The sequence below is a fragment of the Coffea eugenioides genome, chromosome 6 (assembly GCF_003713205.1).
Source record: "Coffea eugenioides isolate CCC68of chromosome 6, Ceug_1.0, whole genome shotgun sequence".
NCBI classification, from domain to species: domain Eukaryota; kingdom Viridiplantae; phylum Streptophyta; class Magnoliopsida; order Gentianales; family Rubiaceae; genus Coffea; species Coffea eugenioides.
In genome coordinates, this window is record NC_040040.1 from 20,245,481 (window position 1) to 20,262,379 (window position 16,899).

Here is a 16,899-nt window from a genome sequence, read left to right on the forward strand (position 1 = left end):
TACTTGAATTATGTGTTTGCATGTTTTCTTGGCCTCACTGAGCGTTAGCTCATCCCATTAGATTTGTTTTCCTTAGCAGGGGCCGAGATGGAAAGAGTTTTGGAGAAGCCGACTTGAGGCACTTTTGATTAGAGTTTTGAATGTATTTGACTAGACATCTTTTGAAAGTTGTATATTTTGGAAAAGTGGTTGTATTTTGAAACTTGTGATGTAAGATTGAATATTCATGTATGGAAATGACTTCTTGTCCTTGTTTCAACATTTGCTATTAGTCATTATCCTTTAAGTTTGAACTGGAACTGTACTGAGTCCTAGCGAGAGTTGGGCAGGCATCCCGCCGATACCCTTTGGTTCGCCTTAGGGAGAAGTGGGGGTCACAGTTGGTATCAGAGCTTAGGCTTCTGATCTTTGTAGTGTATCTTAGGCTAAAAGTTTAGGATACCGGACCATGGGATTCATTTGAACATTAACCTATTGTATTCCAGTGGTTAAAGAGAATAGGTACTCGAGAGTTTCTTAAACAGCATTGGTGGAAAAGAGACTAGGTTTAGAGATCTATTTGGGAGATGTATTAGAAACTTTACTCTTGAGAATAGGGATTAAACGACTTAGTTATACTTTAAGTGATATTTGACCGAATTAGTGACTTTAAGTTTCTAACATAGAATTTGTGGTTGTTTTGTAGAGATGGAGAATGGTAACGGAGGTCACACTTCTAATGGTAATGGGCTCGCTAATGGACATGTGGTGCCTCTTAGGTCTATACGATATAGAGTGCATGAAGGAGAACCTCGTATCCGATACTCGCCTTCTTTGAGGATTCCCCGTTGTCCCTGTAGGACGACATACACCTACCCTAATGAGCTAGTATTGTCCCTTGACGATGAGCATCGACAATTGGTGAATACCAACAGAGCCTTACTTCAGGAGGTTGAGGAGCTGAGCGCTATGGTGGACGCTTAGGGTGACAGGGTTATTGAGCTCGAGGGAACAGTGGTAGAGGAGAGGACTAGAGCTGAGGCCGCTGGTGTTGAGCTTCGGAGAACAAGGGCTCGACTGGCTAGGGTAGTCGGGGAGGTCCGAGATTGGGCCGCTGGGATTTTTGCCTACATCACCATGTTGATAGAGGAGTCGATAGAGGCTATCGATAGCCCTGCTCGTGAGGGCATTCTTGAGAAGGAACCTTTTGAGGAGGATCCAGAGGAGAATGTTCAGGCTAGTGGTTCGGATGCGAACTAGACTAGGATGTTGACTTTTGACTTTTGTGACTAGAATTAGTTGGGGTGACGCTTGTAAAGCTCTTGGCATCTATTGCATGACTAATTGCAGTTTTGTGGCACATGTGTGCTATATTTTTGTAAATAGCCCATGACTTGCTGATCTTGTATGGATCTTTAATTGTTAATATATGCTAATTACTATTATTTCAAATGTTTTCCGTATTGACTTGTATTTTAAGTATTTTTTCGCTTAATTAATTCTATTCTCGCATTTAGGTATAACTAAGATCATGGATGTTCGAAAGAGTGGTAGGGGCCAAGGACGCGGGACTAGGCAAACCCCAAGCTCAATGGGAGGACTAGGGAATGGCATCTGGACCAAACCAAAATCCTAGGAATGAAAGAGTGAACCAAGTAGCTACTACTATTAACCATATGATTGATATCTTAGTACGGTTAGTTGAGCACCAAGGCCCTAAACCAATCAACCAACCTAGGAATCAAAAGAGGTGTGAGGATTGAGTGATTCTTGAAGTTTGCCCATCTAAGTTTCACGGAGTGTCTAACCTCAAAATAGTAGATTGGTTTGAGAGGATGAAATGAGTCACTAGTGTGACGCCCCGAAAAGTACGAGTGTGAGAACCCGAAAATTTTCTAATTTTCTAGGGTTTATTAAATTTAATCGCCCGCCTTTTCTACAGTTTCTTTATTAGAAAAATTCCCCAAATAAAGTTTATGAGCAAAAATAGTTTTAAAATGATTTTTCTAGTATCGGTTAGTTTTTGAGAAATTAAGAGCGTATACCGGACGTGGGACCCACTAGTGCGAAAAGTTCAGAAAAATTCGGCCAACTAGATTAAGTTTTGAATACTGGAATTATTTTATCGGGTGTTAAGAGATAATTAGAGGAAGCTATTTGGATTGATGTGAGAGGGAACAAAGTGATAGACTTGCATTAAAAAGGTGACAAGTGTCACCATAAGATTTAGTCTTGCCATTTGACCACTATTCATGCCTTTACCAATTTAAGCAAAAATTGACCAAAAATCCCTCAAATTTGCAAGCTTGAAGCCGGCTCTCTCTCTCAAGCAAAAAGAAGAAAACTCTCTCAACTTTCTTGGTTCTAATCTTGCTCAATCTTCAAGATCAACCGTTTAATCTTGCATTTGTTCCATAAAACTCCTTCTATTAGTGTTAGTGAGGTGATTGGTGAAGTTATTTGGAAGGTTAAGGTGACCCATAGCTCTCTCTCTCTTGTTTTAAAGGTAAGTCATGAAGAACCACCCTCCTTCTTTAATTGATGCTTAAATCATGCTTAGTGGTTGTATGAGATGCAATTTTATGGATTAAATCTTGAGTTTTGGTTGAATGATGAAGTTTTATTATTTTTGGGGATTTTTCTGTTTTAATAAAAGCATGATTGTGTGGCTATGTATGATGATTGGAAATGATGTTTAATGACTCTAGGAGGTGGAAAAAGTGATTAATTGCAACCAATTTCTGTTTTGGACCAAAAATTGAAAAGTGAGGGTTTTGTGATGAACATTCTGTCCGAATTTTTAGCTCATTGATAGAGGCCGAATTGGCATTGTCTTAAAACATGAAAGTTGTAGGGAATGACATTTTAGAGGTGCCTACAAAATTTCAGGTCAATCGGAGTTGTGTAGAGTGAGCTAAGTCGAAATTACTATTGCTGTTCTGGTTTACCCGAAATTGGGATTTGCGACTGTAATTGGTTGTTTTGGCTGGAATTTCTTCCGAATTGGTTGTTGAGTCCTTCTGATGAAATTTATCCCTGTTTCTTACCTTTCAGCTGGTTGTAGAATTTCTGGATTTGGACTTGGAGAGCCTGAGTTATGATGTTTCCGCTAGAATGCGTTCTGTGAATCTGTTTTTGTGATTCTGGTATGGTATCTTGCATTTTTGACCTGGTTACACTCGAAACTGGGTTAAGTTACCTTCTGTAATATTGTAGCCCTATCTCTTAACTTCGAAACGGTGGGTCTTGCACCTTCATCCGACCATCGTAGTACCTTTGGTGTCATTACCGCAAAATGACGTCAAAACTGTTTTTCTGGTTTTGAGCTTAACTTTCATTTCCGAACTTTTCCCTAGCTTGACTTGTCTTTGTACTTCTTGGAGCTTACTGAATGGCTATTGGATGAACTTGTTGTTGTGTGTGTACCTTTGGGTTGGAATGAGGAAATAATGAAGCCATGATGGCTGGAAAAGTTAGCAAATTCAGGGGAAGTGCTGTCCGAACTTTGAAGGGATTTGTTTGCATTGAGTTTGTGATCTAAGACTTGGATTTGAGCAAGGCAATGTTATATGATGGATGATTCCTGAGCCATGGAGGTGAGTGACCCTAAACTATTTCCAAAGTACTTGTGAAACGTTTCTTGCATTATTTACTCGAATGCATATCATGCGTGCTTGCATGTGAGTTCATGACAAGTTTTGGCTTGAAATGAGTACTTGGGGAGTCTTGTGCTGAACACCAACGTCTCCTCCGTGTGTTTATGTTCATGTTCATCTGGAGCTCAAAAAGGGGCTCCCTCTTAATGTTAATGTTAATGTTAAATGGTCTATTTGAGCGTTGGGTGTTCAAGTGCTATGATTTCCCTGGCTCACGAGAGTACTAAACGAACATTTGATCTCTGAATCATGACATCATCGAAATGATCGAAATGCAACATTGTGAAATATATTTGTTTAATGATTTTACTGGTTACTCGCTGAGCTTCTAGCTCACCCCAAAAATATTTTATTCCCCTCCACAGGGCTCAAGGCGAAGGAAGGGCTTGTTGTGCTTATTCACGTGATTGGATGGCTTAGTTGGAATTGTTATATTTTGTACCGTTTGGATGTGGAATCATTTTATGTATAGTTGGAAATCGTTTCCGCTTCACTTATGACATGTAATTATTGGAGAATGTGATGTAATATTTGAGATTTATCTTGTAATCTGTTTGAGGAATATAGTGAACGACTGAGTCCCGGCGAGAGCTGGGCAGGCGGCCCGCCGAACCCTCTGGTTCGCCTTAGGGGGAGGTGGGGCTGTCACAGTTGGTATCAGAGCCATATGCCGACGGTTGGGACTCTACGTCCTTTTACTGGAAAAGCCCCGAGCCTCTCGTTCGTGAAGAGTCACGAAGCAAAACTCTCCGTAAGGGATGCCCGCGTGCGGGTGGCAAGCTGATAGGTACCTTGTGATGTGACCCTGAGAACTGTCACAGTTGGTATCAGAGCTTAGGCTTCAGATCTCTGTAGTGTATCCTAAGCTTGAAGTTTAGGATGCCGGACTGTGGGTTTGGTTTGCAATATTAGTGATTCTTGCGGGATATCTCGACTTGATTGGTACAAGATGGAATGTCGAGGACGACATTCTTTTAAGGAGGGGAGATTGTGACGCCCCGAAAAGTACGAGTGTGAGAACCCGAAAATTTTCTAATTTTCTAGGGTTTATTAAATTTAATCGCCCGCCTTTTCTACAGTTTCTTTATTAGAAAAATTCCCCAAATAAAGTTTATGAGCAAAAATAGTTTTAAAATGATTTTTCTAGTATCGGTTAGTTTTTGAGAAATTAAGAGCGTATACCGGACGTGGGACCCACTAGTGCGAAAAGTTCAGAAAAATTCGGCCAACTAGATTAAGTTTTGAATACTGGAATTATTTTATCGGGTGTTAAGAGATAATTAGAGGAAGCTATTTGGATTGATGTGAGAGGGAACAAAGTGATAGACTTGCATTAAAAAGGTGACAAGTGTCACCATAAGATTTAGTCTTGCCATTTGACCACTATTCATGCCTTTACCAATTTAAGCAAAAATTGACCAAAAATCCCTCAAATTTGCAAGCTTGAAGCCGGCTCTCTCTCTCAAGCAAAAAGAAGAAAACTCTCTCAACTTTCTTGGTTCTAATCTTGCTCAATCTTCAAGATCAACCGTTTAATCTTGCATTTGTTCCATAAAACTCCTTCTATTAGTGTTAGTGAGGTGATTGGTGAAGTTATTTGGAAGGTTAAGGTGACCCATAGCTCTCTCTCTCTTGTTTTAAAGGTAAGTCATGAAGAACCACCCTCCTTCTTTAATTGATGCTTAAATCATGCTTAGTGGTTGTATGAGATGCAATTTTATGGATTAAATCTTGAGTTTTGGTTGAATGATGAAGTTTTATTATTTTTGGGGATTTTTCTGTTTTAATAAAAGCATGATTGTGTGGCTATGTATGATGATTGGAAATGATGTTTAATGACTCTAGGAGGTGGAAAAAGTGATTAATTGCAACCAATTTCTGTTTTGGACCAAAAATTGAAAAGTGAGGGTTTTGTGATGAACATTCTGTCCGAATTTTTAGCTCATTGATAGAGGCCGAATTGGCCTTGTCTTAAAACATGAAAGTTGTAGGAAATGACATTTTAGAGGTGCCTACAAAATTTCAGGTCAATCGGAGTTGTGTAGAGTGAGCTAAGTCGAAATTACTATTGCTGTTCTGGTTTACCCGAAATTGGGATTTGCGACTGTAATTGGTTGTTTTGGCTGGAATTTCTTCCGAATTGGTTGTTGAGTCCTTCTGATGAAATTTATCCCTGTTTCTTACCTTTCAGCTGGTTGTGGAATTTCTGGATTTGGACTTGGAGAGCCTGAGTTATGATGTTTCCGCTAGAATGCGTTCTGTGAATCTGTTTTTGTGATTCTGGTATGGTATCTTGCATTTTTGACCTGGTTACACTCGAAACTGGGTTAAGTTACCTTCTGCAATATTGTAGCCCTATCTCTTAACTTCGAAACGGTGGGTCTTTCACCTTCATCCGATCATCGTAGTACCTTTGGTGTCATTACCGCAAAATGACGTCAAAACTGTTTTTCTGGTTTTGAGCTTAACTTTCATTTCCGAACTTTTCCCTAGCTTGACTTGTCTTTGTACTTCTTGGAGCTTACTGAATGGCTATTGGATGAACTTGTTGTTGTGTGTGTACCTTTGGGTTGGAATGAGGAAATAATGAAGCCATGATGGCTGGAAAAGTTAGCAAATTCAGGGGAAGTGCTGTCCGAACTTTGAAGGGATTTGTTTGCATTGAGTTTGTGATCTAAGACTTGGATTTGAGCAAGGCAATGTTATATGATGGATGATTCCTGAGCCATGGAGGTGAGTGACCCTAAACTATTTCCAAAGTACTTGTGAAACGTTTCTTGCATTATTTACTCGAATGCATATCATGCGTGCTTGCATGTGAGTTCATGACAAGTTTTGGCTTGAAATGAGTACTTGGGGAGTCTTGTGCTGAACACCAACGTCTCCTCCGTGTGTTTATGTTCATGTTCATCTGGAGCTCAAAAAGGGGCTCCCTCTTAATGTTAATGTTAATGTTAAATGGTCTATTTGAGCGTTGGGTGTTCAAGTGCTATGATTTCCCTGGCTCACGAGAGTACTAAACGAACATTTGATCTCTGAATCATGACATCATCGAAATGATCGAAATGCAACATTGTGAAATATATTTGTTTAATGATTTTACTGGTTACTCGCTGAGCTTCTAGCTCACCCCAAAAATATTTTATTCCCCTCCACAGGGCTCAAGGCGAAGGAAGGGCTTGTTGTGCTTATTCACGTGATTGGATGGCTTAGTTGGAATTGTTATATTTTGTACCGTTTGGATGTGGAATCATTTTATGTATAGTTGGAAATCGTTTCCGCTTCACTTATGACATGTAATTATTGGAGAATGTGATGTAATATTTGAGATTTATCTTGTAATCTGTTTGAGGAATATAGTGAACGACTGAGTCCCGGCGAGAGCTGGGCAGGCGGCCCGCCGAACCCTCTGGTTCGCCTTAGGGGGAGGTGGGGCTGTCACAGTTGGTATCAGAGCCATATGCCGACGGTTGGGACTCTACGTCCTTTTACTGGAAAAGCCCCGAGCCTCTCGTTCGTGAAGAGTCACGAAGCAAAACTCTCCGTAGGGATGCCCGCGTGCGGGTGGCAAGCTGATAGGTACCTTGTGATGTGACCCTGAGAACTGTCACAGTTGGTATCAGAGCTTAGGCTTCAGATCTCTGTAGTGTATCCTAAGCTTGAAGTTTAGGATGCCGGACTGTGGGTTTGGTTTGCAATATTAGTGATTCTTGCGGGATATCTCGACTTGATTGGTACAAGATGGAATGTCGAGGACGACATTCTTTTAAGGAGGGGAGATTGTGACGCCCCGAAAAGTACGAGTGTGAGAACCCGAAAATTTTCTAATTTTCTAGGGTTTATTAAATTTAATCGCCCGCCTTTTCTACAGTTTCTTTATTAGAAAAATTCCCCAAATAAAGTTTATGAGCAAAAATAGTTTTAAAATGATTTTTCTAGTATCGGTTAGTTTTTGAGAAATTAAGAGCGTATACCGGACGTGGGACCCACTAGTGCGAAAAGTTCAGAAAAATTCGGCCAACTAGATTAAGTTTTGAATACTGGAATTATTTTATCGGGTGTTAAGAGATAATTAGAGGAAGCTATTTGGATTGATGTGAGAGGGAACAAAGTGATAGACTTGCATTAAAAAGGTGACAAGTGTCACCATAAGATTTAGTCTTGCCATTTGACCACTATTCATGCCTTTACCAATTTAAGCAAAAATTGACCAAAAATCCCTCAAATTTGCAAGCTTGAAGCCGGCTCTCTCTCTCAAGCAAAAAGAAGAAAACTCTCTCAACTTTCTTGGTTCTAATCTTGCTCAATCTTCAAGATCAACCGTTTAATCTTGCATTTGTTCCATAAAACTCCTTCTATTAGTGTTAGTGAGGTGATTGGTGAAGTTATTTGGAAGGTTAAGGTGACCCATAGCTCTCTCTCTCTTGTTTTAAAGGTAAGTCATGAAGAACCACCCTCCTTCTTTAATTGATGCTTAAATCATGCTTAGTGGTTGTATGAGATGCAATTTTATGGATTAAATCTTGAGTTTTGGTTGAATGATGAAGTTTTATTATTTTTGGGGATTTTTCTGTTTTAATAAAAGCATGATTGTGTGGCTATGTATGATGATTGGAAATGATGTTTAATGACTCTAGGAGGTGGAAAAAGTGATTAATTGCAACCAATTTCTGTTTTGGACCAAAAATTGAAAAGTGAGGGTTTTGTGATGAACATTCTGTCCGAATTTTTAGCTCATTGATAGAGGCCGAATTGGCCTTGTCTTAAAACATGAAAGTTGTAGGAAATGACATTTTAGAGGTGCCTACAAAATTTCAGGTCAATCGGAGTTGTGTAGAGTGAGCTAAGTCGAAATTACTATTGCTGTTCTGGTTTACCCGAAATTGGGATTTGCGACTGTAATTGGTTGTTTTGGCTGGAATTTCTTCCGAATTGGTTGTTGAGTCCTTCTGATGAAATTTAGCCCTGTTTCTTACCTTTCAGCTGGTTGTGGAATTTCTGGATTTGGACTTGGAGAGCCTGAGTTATGATGTTTCCGCTAGAATGCGTTCTGTGAATCTGTTTTTGTGATTCTGGTATGGTATCTTGCATTTTTGACCTGGTTACACTCGAAACTGGGTTAAGTTACCTTCTGCAATATTGTAGCCCTATCTCTTAACTTCGAAACGGTGGGTCTTTCACCTTCATCCGACCATCGTAGTACCTTTGGTGTCATTACCGCAAAATGACGTCAAAACTGTTTTTCTGGTTTTGAGCTTAACTTTCATTTCCGAACTTTTCCCTAGCTTGACTTGTCTTTGTACTTCTTGGAGCTTACTGAATGGCTATTGGATGAACTTGTTGTTGTGTGTGTACCTTTGGGTTGGAATGAGGAAATAATGAAGCCATGATGGCTGGAAAAGTTAGCAAATTCAGGGGAAGTGCTGTCCGAACTTTGAAGGGATTTGTTTGCATTGAGTTTGTGATCTAAGACTTGGATTTGAGCAAGGCAATGTTATATGATGGATGATTCCTGAGCCATGGAGGTGAGTGACCCTAAACTATTTCCAAAGTACTTGTGAAACGTTTCTTGCATTATTTACTCGAATGCATATCATGCGTGCTTGCATGTGAGTTCATGACAAGTTTTGGCTTGAAATGAGTACTTGGGGAGTCTTGTGCTGAACACCAACGTCTCCTCCGTGTGTTTATGTTCATGTTCATCTGGAGCTCAAAAAGGGGCTCCCTCTTAATGTTAATGTTAATGTTAAATGGTCTATTTGAGCGTTGGGTGTTCAAGTGCTATGATTTCCCTGGCTCACGAGAGTACTAAACGAACATTTGATCTCTGAATCATGACATCATCGAAATGATCGAAATGCAACATTGTGAAATATATTTGTTTAATGATTTTACTGGTTACTCGCTGAGCTTCTAGCTCACCCCAAAAATATTTTATTCCCCTCCACAGGGCTCAAGGCGAAGGAAGGGCTTGTTGTGCTTATTCACGTGATTGGATGGCTTAGTTGGAATTGTTATATTTTGTACCGTTTGGATGTGGAATCATTTTATGTATAGTTGGAAATCGTTTCCGCTTCACTTATGACATGTAATTATTGGAGAATGTGATGTAATATTTGAGATTTATCTTGTAATCTATTTGAGGAATATAGTGAACGACTGAGTCCCGGCGAGAGTTGGGCAGGCGGCCCGCCGAACCCTCTGGTTCGCCTTAGGGGGAGGTGGGGCTGTCACAACTAGTGAAAGTAAGAGCTTAGGGTTTCTTCTCGAGCAACTTTGTAGACGAGTATTGGAGAGTGAATTAGGGTGTGGAACATTTATATTAAGGAATAAGATCTCCGTATTTTGTTATATTTATAAGTAGTGATAGTAATCTGGGAAAAACTCAAGAGCTCGTCCACAGTAAGCAAAGAATAGTTAAGATTTATATTCCGAGGTAACCATAAGCAAAAGAACGCAAGAGTAATATAGCCAGAATTTCCATTGTGAATAGTTACTTATTTTGATCCTTTGGTTTGCCTGGCAGGTTAGTAGTTGATTTAAGCCAACCGGTGAGATGACAAATTTGGGAGAGATGCATAAGGAAATGGACACTCTTTGGAAGGAAGTAGAATTTCAAACGAAATTGGCTGACTACTGGGAAGGACAGTGGAAACAAGAATATGTGGAGAAAATTGATTTGCTACGCAAGAACGTAGAACTGGAAAAGAAATACAAAGGAAATTCTCAAACTGATCAAGCCGTGACTCCTCACGTAACTTGTGGATACTATGACAAGATTAACCACGTTGAGGCCGAGTGCTGGAGAAAGCAAGAAAAATGTCTGAGGTGCAGTAGTACCGAGCATAAGTTTTCGAATTGTTTTGGAGCTTCTACGAAAAGAGGAAATACTTGGCAGTCTGCTAGATCCACTTCAAAGCAGTCGAGGGCCAGAAGGAGTGATTAATGCTAATGGCTGTGAGGGAGATCCAAGTAATGGAAGTAATACAAGTGGGGATGGAATTGATTCCACTTGAGGAATAGGGGTTGTAGTTTTACCTAGTCTAGATTGGCATTTTAGAGGTGATAATCTTTTATAAAAAGGAAAAGTCTTTTTGTTGTTTTGTATCTTGGCTACTCGACACGTTCTGTCATGATCTTGTTATTTCCCTTCTTCTTTTGAAATGATTTGATAAACTTATTTCAACTTGAGGTAACTATTATGATCTTTTATAACATATGAAAATTTACTTGCTTTTAATTGATTTCATGACTTATATGTATATTTCAACTTTGCCCCACACTTTTAGATTTGTATTAAGACATGAACGGTAGTAAACGTGGTCGAGATTGTACTTGAGAGCGTAGGCAAACTTGAGGTCTTGGAGGTGATCGGGGATCGGCGGTGGACTAAAAATCGAGAACTTAGGGTTAAAACTGGGACCCAATGTTTGATTGCCAACTTAATTATTAAAATTGTGAGATTTGAGTTGGTGAAAGGAAATATTTGATAGATTTAATAAGCCTAACGATTAAGGGACCGGATATAATATTTGGAATGGAAGTTTGAGGTTATACATTGACTATCGAGACTTGAACAATGTGACCATTAAGAAAAAATACCCTTTTGCCTTACATGGATAAGAATTTGATCAACTGTAAGGAGCCGTGATACTATCCAAGTTGGATTTAAAGTAAAGCTATTACCAGTTAAGGATCCTTGAAACTGATGTGCCTAAGACCGCTTTCAATCCAAGATATGGATACTTTGAATTTTTAGTTACGCCGCTTGGGTTGACTAATGCACTAGCAGCATTTATGGACGTAATGCATCGGAGTTTTAAACCGTATTTACATTAATCTGTGGTGATATTTATTGATGGCATATCGGTATATTCTAAGGTTCGAGAAGATCATGAAAGACACCTGATGATAGTTTTACAAACCCCGAGAGAGCACCAACTTTCGTTAAATTCAATAAATGTGAGTTCGGTTGGAAGAAGTAGCCTTTCTAGGTTATATAATATCTAAGGAAGGAATTACTATGGACTAAGCTAAAGTGGAAGCTATTTTAAGAGGAAACGACCAGAAAACCCTACCGAAATTCGGAGTTCTTAAGGTTAGTCGGATAATACCGTCGGTTTATCAAGGACTTTTCTAAAATTGCAAGAGCCTTAAGTACTTGTTTTTCCCAAAAGAGTTGAACTTGAGTCAACGTAATTGAGTGGAAATTTTTAGAGGATTATGATAGCCCGATTAATTATCACCCAGGGAAAGCTATATGTGGATGAGATTATAAAGCTACGTGGGATGCCAGTAAGTATTGTATCTGACCGAGACCCTTGATTTGTTTCTCGGTTCTGGCCGAAGATGCAAGAAATGCTAGGAGTTAAATTAAGTTTTAGCACTACCCACCACTCATGGACTAATGGCCAATCAGAGAGGACATGTTGAGATCATGTATCTTGGTTTTTGGAAAAAGTTGAAGTAAGTACTTGGCACTGATGGAATTTGCTTAGCTAAGGTTCTAAATGACCATGATACGACACACTCTTTTGCAAACCCTAGATTCATGAGTGGGGTAGACGTGAGGCCAATTAAGTTACCTTATGATTTGGAAGTTAAAACGCCTATTAGGGATCAAAGTTTAATTGCTAATTGGGTGAATAGAAACTGTGAGATATGGGTTGGAGAGTGTAAGTTGTTGATCGATTTGATAAACCAAGTCATTGAGAAGTATGATGCTATCCTAGGTGTGAATTTCGAGGATGAAATTCCTTTTAAGGAGGGAAGGATGTGAGGACCCGAATTTTTCTTACTTTTAATCCAATTTTACTGGCTTATTTAATTATTTATTCACCCATTTTCTCCGAATAATTTATTTCAACCATTTTAAATCCATTTACTTAGAGCAATGTCTCACTTATATTTTTAAAACGTTCCATTAGCAAATTTAATTTTTCAGAGGCTCATTTAGCTAGAAATAGTGAGTACACGTTTTTCGAGGCTGTGAGGACCCGTAAAATTTTCTTATTTTATTTTATTTTATCCGCATGTATTTTCTTTACTTTATTCTATTATATTAATTTTCTAGGTATTTTTATAAGTGAATATAATTTTTAGATCATTTTTCCAGTATAAGTTAGTTCATGTGACCTTAGTAGTGTATATTGGACGTGGGATCCACTAGTGTGATAAGTGCAATAAAATTCTGGCGACTAGGTGAATTTTGTGTAAAGGGATATTATTTTTCAAGGTGTTAGAAGATAATTAGAGGTTAGTTATGTGACAGCCCCACCTCCCCCTAAGGCGAACCAGAGGGTTCGACGGACCGCCTGCCCAACTCTCGCCAGGACTACTAAGCCGAACACGCGAAGTCCAAACCACTTCGAAGGATAGTACCGCGATCGAACGCTTCAACGAAAAAAAAGAACGAAGAATGAAAACAAAAATTAAAATGAAAAGCTGTGGCCACGTCACAACCCGGCCAAGACTTGGCCGGATATCCGACCGGATTCCGTGAATAGTTTTCCCGCCAAATTTTGTTTTTCTCTCCTCGTTCAAACTTCACACTCATCCGAAATCCCCAACGGATACCAGAAGTGTTCACCAAAGCCAAATAAAAGTACCATCTCAAACAAGTACACTTAATTTACATGGTTAAACACTTTGAGATATATACAATGAAAGGTTCAATAGTTTAACTAGCAATACAAGTCAGTATATTCACAAGTGATCAAAGTACAATTAGGGTTTTCTTGTACAGAGGAGCATAATCAAAAGGGATGTCTATCACTAGCTCTACTCTTTTCCTCAAAATCATGGTTTCCAACACGTTGAACCCTGTAAGGAAAACAAAGGTAACGGGAAGGGGTGAGCTTACGCTCAATGAGATACCAAAAATAGAAGCAATCAAGAATCATGGAGATTTACTTTTAATCACTCAAATATACACGGCCAATAAGGAATGAATAAACATCTCAATTAGAAAGGATACAGGCGGTTCTCAAGAGCCAAATTCCCGTTGCAGTACTTGATCCAAACTCGTTGACCCTCCGTCAACATTTAATGAAACAAATATGTCCGTAGACCTTTCTTACGCCAAATTCCGTTCACCAAACATACCCCTTGCCGGGCCCGAAAGCCAAACATGAACAAGAATGGTAATACTCGAGTATACTGGGAATCTAGAGTCTCCAATACCCAAAGATTCCCCAGGAATAGTTCCTATGGTTTGTCAATTTTTCTCGACCAAGCCCTTGCTGGTTCGATTCCATTGACTCCCTATGGGGTTGAGCTCAGGTTTAACAGGAAGGTCGTTGGATACACATCCAAACGACATCAGGTCAGACACAATAACAAGTTCAAGCGTATAACAGGCACGAGTAATAGGTTCAAGCATATACAGTGACTCGACAAGTAAACAAGAGAGATGAGTGTGATGAAGTACACCCTCGTCTCGTCTAGAATTAAGCAGGTGTTACAGTCATTCAAGTCACACATTGCAGGTACAAGTAAAACAGTTAAGCAACAAGTCATGCGAGTGGTATACTCACCAGTTCAAACAAGGATAACTTCAAAAGTTTCTTTCCAAAGGATGCCTTTGATCACCGGCACGTCCTAGAACAACCAAGGGAAACCATTGAGACTCGAGTACGAATCGTATGCCTATAGTACGTAACAGGGTGCTAAAGGTAACAAGATAACAAGGTAACCAGGCAACAAGTGAAATCATGACACGAGTGATTTTAAGGCTTTAAGACTTAGAGGTAACAAGATACAAATTTGCAAATTTTCGCAGCCATGACACAAGTGAAATCATGAGGTTGTTCACCTCCTAATCGAAATAGTTTTCACTCAATTTCAAGCACAAAGGTTTAACCAATGTGTGGAACAAGTTTTGGCCAAAATCAAATCATGAAAAGGTTGGAAAACACAAGGTAATAGACTTTGCTATCACTTGACCAACAAACGGAAATTTCAGCCAACAACTTGGAGGAAAATACCAATGCAAATCCTTCCATTTCAACCAAAATTCAACATCTAAATAAATCTTATAGATATACCAAGCATCTTAAGCAAGTTTATCACCAAATCGGCCCAAACTTGAAGGAATCAAGTAGCCCTAAAATTTTGGACAGCATGCCCTTTGTATTTCGCTATTTTTCAGCCATTTATGGCTTCATTATTTTCCTCAACTCAGACCAAATTCAAACATAAGCAATGTTAGCACAATAGCCCTTCAACTGGGTTCAAAATAATCTAATTACAACACAAGTCTTAAAATGCAACCGGAAACCAAGTTTAAAGGCAAATAGCTAAATGGCAGATTTGACGTCTCTTGCCGTTTCGGTCACAACTAAAGCTATGCCTATTGGTTTGGGGTACACTTTATACCCTTTCGAAGCTAAGACAAAGGGTTACAACTTTCATGAAGACAACTCAACCCAGTTCATAGTTGATCTAGGTCGAATTTGCAGATTACAGAACCAGAAGTTCATTGTCAGTCTGGTTGTCAGCATTGGATTCAAATGGCAATAACTCAGGCTACAAAAGTCCGATTGAGGCGTTTTTAGATGCGTTGGAAACCTAAAACAAAGGAATAAAATTTTAGTGTTTTGGCCAAATGTTGATTTGATATGGATCAAAGTGAAAAATGAAGCCAGAAATGTGAAATCTCAAAACTGTCCGCGGAAAAGAACATTTGGCAGTTAGGGGTATTTTAGTCATATAGCATACTACAGTGATCGGATTGAGCTAAAATTTTACAGACAGGTTCCTAACTCCATTCCCTACAACTTTTATGTTTTGACCTAGGCCTGATTCGGCCTCTAACATGGTCGAATTACATAGGTCAGAAACAGGAAAGCTTGCCCTCTAAAGCTGGAAATCAACCATACAAGCTGGAATTTTTGTAAGCAACCAAAACCAACATATAAAAGCTTCAATTTTTCACATAACAAAGCTATCATTCCATGGCCATCCTTAATCATCACATGAAGGCAGAAAATTCACTATAAAACTGAAAATTCCATAATACTACTTCAAACTATGAAATATTCTCAATAAATTACCAAAACTACAACCTTAAGCCACTAATTTGCAACTATATTAGAAGGAAAGAGGGATTTCTTGGCAAGTTACCTTAGAGCCACTAGAAAGATGGTAGCTTAGTACTTCTTCCACCAAAATCACTCCACCAACACCTTGAAATCTCCTTAGTAAGCAATTTTTATGGAGTGGTTTGCAAGTTTTATGGTTGAAATTCAAGATTGAAGCAAGAAAGGATGGTGCACGATGAAGTTTCTCTTTTCTTTCTTTCCTCAAAGTTTTGGCCAGCCTTCATGAAGAATGAAGATGATTCTAGTCAAAATTGGATAGTTAGCAAAGGTGAGAAATTGGTCAAAGTCCATCTTCAACTAGTTTCGCGACACTTGACACCTTTAATTTTAAATCTCATCCTCTTGCTTACCAATGGTTAATCTATCTAACTAACCTCTAATTGTCTCCTAGCACCTTGTAAAATAATGTCCCTTAACACAAAACTCCAACTAGTTGTCAAAAATTATCACACTTACCGCACTAGCGGGTCCCACGTCCTTAACACACTCCAAACTTAACACGAACTAACTTATACCTGAAAAATGAGGTAAAACTATACTCACTTATAAAATTCTATAGAGAATTAATATAATAAATCAATTAAAGAAAATACATGCGAATAAATAAAATAAAATAATATCAAATAAGGGAATTTTGCGGGTCCTCACAAGTTAGATAGATTAACCATTGGTAGACAAAGAGATGAGAACAAAACCCTAAAAGCCAAGTGTTGTGAAACTATTGGAAGTTGGACTTTGACCAATCTTTTCTACCTTTACTAAACATCAATTTTGACCCAAAATTCTTCACTTTCTTACCCTTCTTGGCCGAACCCTTTGAGAGGAAAATGAGAGAAAACTTCATCTTGCATCTTTCAATTTCTTGCTCAAATCTTGAGTTCCAACCGTTAAAATTGCAAACCACTCCATAAAAGTTGCTCACTAGAGAAGATTTAAGGTATTGGTAGAGGGATTTTGGAAGGGAAAGCATTAAGCTACCATTTCTCTTGTGGTTCTACGGTAATTTGTTAAGAAATCCCTCTTTGCTCCTAATAATTGCAAATTAGTGGTTTTGAGGTGTTGAATATGTAGTTTTGTGAGGATATCTCATGATTTGAGGTGGTAATGTGGAAAATTTCAGTTTTATGGTGAATTTTCTGCTCTTATTTGATGCTTGAGCATTA